The sequence below is a fragment of the Lolium perenne genome, chromosome 7 (assembly GCF_019359855.2).
Source record: "Lolium perenne isolate Kyuss_39 chromosome 7, Kyuss_2.0, whole genome shotgun sequence".
Lineage (NCBI taxonomy): Eukaryota > Viridiplantae > Streptophyta > Magnoliopsida > Poales > Poaceae > Lolium > Lolium perenne.
Genome location: NC_067250.2, coordinates 19,551,055 through 19,557,081, shown reverse-complemented (window position 1 = coordinate 19,557,081; position 6,027 = coordinate 19,551,055).

Genomic DNA, 6,027 nt, shown 5'->3' with positions numbered 1-6,027 from the left:
TCAAGAGGAGCTACTACTTCCGCTGCCCGCTGGAACGGGGAGGTGGACGTCGTCTTCATCAACAACCGAACGTGTGACCGAGTACAGAGGTGCTGCCCGTTCGTGGCGCCGTGATCAAGATCTTCTACGCGCTTTTGCAAGCGGCAAGTGATCGTCTACCGCAGCAACAAGAGCCTCATCTTGTAGGCTTTGGAATCTCTTCAAGGGTGAGACTCGATAATCCCCTCGTTGCTACCGTCTTCTAGATTGCATCTTGGCTTGGATTTCGTGTTCGCGGTAGGAATTTTTTTGTTTTCTATGCTACGTTATCCTACAGTGGTATCAGAGTCGTGTCTATGCATAGATGGTTGCACGAGTAGAACACAATGGTTTTGTGGGCGTTGATGCTTTTGTTATCTTTAGTTCGAGTACTTTGCATCTTTGTGGCATAGTGGGATGAAGCGGCTCGGGCTAACTTTACATGACCGCGTTCATGAGATTTGCTCCACGCTCGACATGCAACTTGTATTGCATAAGTGGCTTTGCGGGTGTCTGTCTCTCCTACTATAGTGAAGATTCAATTTACTCTACTATTGACAACACTAGTATCACCGTTGTGGTTCATGTTCGTAGGTAGATTGGATCTTACTCGAAAACCCTAAACCACGTAAAATATGCAAACCAAATTAGAGAACGTCTAACTTGTTTTTGCAGGGTTTGGTGATGTGATATGGCCATAATGTGATGATGACTATGTATGAGATGATCATTATTGTATTGTGGCAACCGGCAAGAGCCTTATGGTTGTCTTTAAATTTCATGTTGAGTAGTATTTGAAAGTAGTTGTAATAGTTGCTACATGGAGGACAATCATGAAGACGACGCCATTGACCTTGGTGCTTCGCCAACGATGATGGAGATCATGCCCGTTGTTGATGGAGATCATGTCCGTGCTTTGGAGATGAAGATCAAAGGCGCAAAGACAAAAGGGCCATATCATATCACATATGAACTGCATGTGATGTTAATCCTTTTATGCATCTTATTTTGCTTAGATCGCGACGGTAGCATTATAAGATGATCCCTCTCACTAAAATATCAAGATAATAAAGTGTTCATCCTTAGTAGCACCGTTGCCAAGACTTTTCGTTTCGAAGCATCTCGTGATGATCGGGTGTGATAGATTCAACAAGTGCATACAACGGGTGCAAGACAGTTTTGCACATGCGAATACTAAGGTGGCCTTGACGAGCCTAGCATGTACAGACATGGTCTCGGAACACGAGATACCGAAAGGTAGAGCATGAATCATATGATTGATATGATGAACACTTTGAGTGTTCGCCATTGAAGTTACATCTTGTCTCGTGATGATCGGACTTGGTGTGGTGGATTTGGTTCGTGTGATCACTAAGACAATGCGAGGGATATTGTTTTGAGTGGGAGTTCACCTAGTTTTTAATTATGTTGAATTAAAATTTGAACTCAATTTGTCATAAACATTATTCTAAACTATTGCAAATATGTTGTAGATATGGCATCCTCAATCAATTTTAACCAGTTCCTAGAGAAAGAAAAGCTTAAGAGCAACGGTAGCAACTTCACCGACTGGTTCCGTCATGTGAGGATCTTCCTCAATGGCGGAAATCTGCAATATGTGCTTGATGCACCGCTAGGTGACCCTCCTGCAGAAACTGAAACCGATGAAGTAAAGAATGTTTACGCGACTCGGAAAACTCGGTACTCTCAAGTTCAGTGTGCCATCCTATGCGATCACGGAAGCCGATCTTCAAAAACGTTTTGAGCACCACGATCCACATGAGTTAATCAATGAGTTGAAGACTATCTTTGAAACTCATGCGGCCGTGGAATGCTATGAAGCATCGAAACACTTCTTCAGCTGCATGATGGAAGAAGGCAGCTCCGTTAGTGAGCACATGCTCGCCATGACCGGGCATGCGAAGAAACTCAGTGACTTGGGAATAGTGATTCCTAACAGACTGGGGATTAATCGTGTCCTTCAATCACTGCCACCTAGTTACAAGAACTTTGTGATGAACTACAATATGCAGAACATGAACAAAGAGTTACCTGAACTCTTCTCCATGCTGAAATCTGCTGAGATTGAAATCAAGAAAGAGCACCAAGTGTTGATGGTCAACAAAACCACCAGTTTGAAGACACAGGGCAAGTCTAAGGGAAAATTCAATAAGGGTGGCAAGAAAGCTGCCACGCCTCCTGTGAAACCTAAGACTGTCCCTAAGCCTGATGCTGAGTGCTATTACTGCAAGGAGAAGGGACACTGGAAGCGTAATTGCTCCAAGTATTTGGCGGATCTGAAGAGCGGCCTTGTCAAGAAGAAGAAAGAAGGTATATCTGATATACATGTTTATCTTACTAGTTCTCGTACTAGTACCTGGGTATTTGATACTCGTTCGGTTGCTCATATTTGTAACTCGAAACAGGAACTAAAGAATAAACGAAGACTACTAAAGGATGAAGTGACCATGCGCGTTGGAAATGGATCCAAAGTCGATGTGATCGCTGTCGGCACACTTCCTCTACATCTACCTTCGGGATTAGTTTTAAGCCTCAATAATTGTTATTTTGTACCCGGGTTGAGCATGAACATTATATCTGGATCTTGTTTAATGCAAGACGGTTATTCATTCAAGTCTGAGAATAATGGTTGTTCTATTTTTATGAATAATATCTTTTATGATCGAGCACCTGAAAAGAATGGCTTATTTCTGTTAGATCTCGATAGTAGTGATACATATATATATATAACATTGATGCTAAGTGAATTAAATTGAATGATAATTCTACTTATATGTGGCACTGTCATCTTGGTCATATTGGAGTGAAACGCATGAAGAAACTCCATACCGATGGATTACTTGAATCACTTGACTTTGAGTCACTTGATAGATGCGAAGCATGTCTAATGGGAAAAATGACTAAGACTCCATTCTCTGGTATTATGGAGCGAGCTACTGACTTATTGGAAATCATACATACCGATGTGTGCGGACCAATGAGTGTAGCATCGCGCGGTGGTTATCGTTATGTTCTAACCTTCACAGATGATCTTAGTAGATATCGGTATATCTATTTCATCAAACATAAATCCGAAACTTTTGAGAAGTTTAAGGAATTCCAAAGTGAAGTAGAAAATCAACGTAACAAGAAGATTAAATTTCTACGATCTGATCGCGGAGGTGAATATCTGAGTTATGAGTTTGGCATGCATTTAAAGAAATGCGGAATACTTTCACAATTGACACCGCCGGGAACACCACAATGAAACGGTGTGTCCGAACGTCGTAATCGAACTCTCTTAGATATGGTTCGTTCTATGATGTCTCTTACTGATTTGCCGTTATCATTTTGGAGTTATGCATTAGAGACAGCCGCATTCACTTTAAATAGAGCACCATCAAAATCCGTTGAAACAACACCGTATGAATTATGGTTTAATAAGAAACCTAAGCTGTCGTTCCTTAAAGTTTGGGGTTGCGAAGCCTATGTAAAAAAGTTACAACCGGACAAGCTAGAACCCAAAGCGGAGAAATGCGTCTTCATAGGATACCCTAAGGAAACTATAGGGTACACTTTCTATCACAGATCCGAAGGCAAGATATTTGTTGCTAAGAACGGAACCTTTCTTGAGAAAGAATTTCTCACTAAAGAAGTGACTGGAAGAAAAGTAGAACTCGATGAGATTGATGAATCTTCACTCATTGATCAGAGTAGCACAGTACCGGAAGATGTTCCTGTACCGCCTGCACCGGCAACAGAGGAAGCTAATGATAATGATCATGAAACTTCAAATGAGACAACTACTGAACCTCGCAGATCGACAAGGGAACGTGCCACTCCTGATTGGTATGATCCTTGTCTAAATGTCATGATTGTGGACAACAATGATGAAGACCCTGCGACGTATGAAGAAGCGATGATGAGCCTAGATTCCAACAAATGGCAAGAAGCCATGAAATCCGAAATGGGATCCATGTATGATAATAAAGTATGGACTTTGGTAGACTTACCTGAAAGCCGCAAGGCTGTCGAGAATAATGGATCTTCAAGAGAAAAACAGATGCTGATGGTAATATTACTGTCTATAAAGCTCGACTTGTCGCAAAGGGTTTCCGACAAATTCAAGGTGTTGACTACGATGAGACTTTCTCACCTGTAGCGAAGCTAAAATCTGTAAGGATTTTGTTAGCAATAGCTGCATTTTTCGATTATGAGATTTGGCAGATGGATGTCAAAACGGCGTTCCTTAATGGAGACATTGAGGAAGAGTTGTATATGGCACAACCCAAAGGTTTTGTCGATCCTAAAAATGCTGACAAAGTATGCAAACTTCAGCGTTCAATCTATGGACTAAAGCAAGCATCGAGAAGTTGGAACCGACGCTTTGATAAGGTGATCAAAGACTTCGGGTTTATACAGTGTCATGGAGAGGCCTGTATTTACAAGAAAGTGAGTGGGAGCTCTGTAGCATTCCTGATATTATATGTAGATGACATATTATTGATTGGGAATGATATAGAACTATTAAGCAGTGTAAAGGGTTATTTGAATAATAGTTTTTCAATGAAAGACCTTGGTGAAGCATCGTATATATTAGGCATCAAGATTTATAGAGATAGATCAAGACGTCTAATAGGGCTATCACAGAGTACATACCTGGACAAGATTCTAAAGAAGTTTAGAATGGACGAAAGTAAGAAAGGATTCTTACCTATGTTACCAGGCAAGGTCTTGAGTAAGACTCAAGGTCCGGCTACGGCAGAAGAAAGAGAAAGGATGAGTCAAATCCCCTATGCCTCGGCGAGGCTCTATCATGTATGCCATGCTATGTACAAGACCGGATATAGCACATGCCGTTAGTTTGACTAGCAGATATCAAAGTGATCCAGAATGGAACACTGGACGGTGGTCAAGAATATCTGAAGTACTTGAAAAGAACTAAGGATATGTTTCTTTGTTATGGAAGTGACCAAGAGCTCGTTGTAACAAGTTACACCGATGCAAGTTGGAACAACGATCCCGATGACTCTAAGTCACGGTCACGGGTACGTGTTTATATTGAATGGTGCTGCAGTAAGCTGGGCAAGCTCGAAGCAGTGCACGGTGGCGAAATCCTCAACAGAATCGGAGTACATAGCGGCTTCAGAGGCTTCATCAGAAGCGGTATGGATGAAGAGGTTCATTATAGAGCTCGGTGTGGTTCCTAGTGCATTGGACCCACTAGTCATCTACTGTGACAACATGGGTGCTATCGCCAATGCACAAGAACCAAGGTCACACAAGAGGCTGAAGCATATCAAGCTGCGTTATCATTCGATTCGCGAGTACATCGAAGATGGAGAAGTAAAGATTTGCAAAGTACACACTGATCTGAATGTAGCAGATCCGTTGACTAAAGCTCTCCCTAGGGCAAAGCATGACCAACACCAGAATGCCATGGGTGTTAGGTACCTTACAATGTAATCTAGATTATTGACTCTAGTGCAAGTGGGAGACTGTTGGAGATATGCCCAAGAGGCAATAATAAAAGTGGTTATTATATATCTTTGTGTTTATGATAAATGTTTATATACCATGCTATAATTGTATTAACCGAAACATTGATACATGTGTGTTATGTAAACAAACAAATGAGTCCCTAGTAAGCCTCTTAACTAGCTTGTTGATTAATAGATGATTAGTTTCATAATCATGAACATTGGATGTTATTAATGACAAGGTTATATCATTATATGAATGATATAATGAACACACCCAATTAAGCGTAGCATAAGATCACGTCATTAAGTTATTTGCTATAAGCTTTCGATACATAGTTACCTAGTCCTTATGACCATGAGATCATGTAATTCACTTATACCGGAAAGGTACTTTGATTACATCAAACGCCACTGCGTAAATGGGTGGTTATAAAGGTGGGATTAAGTATCCGGAAAGTATGAGTTGAGGCATATGGATCAACAGTGGGATTTGTCCATGCCGATGACGGATAGATATACTCTGGGC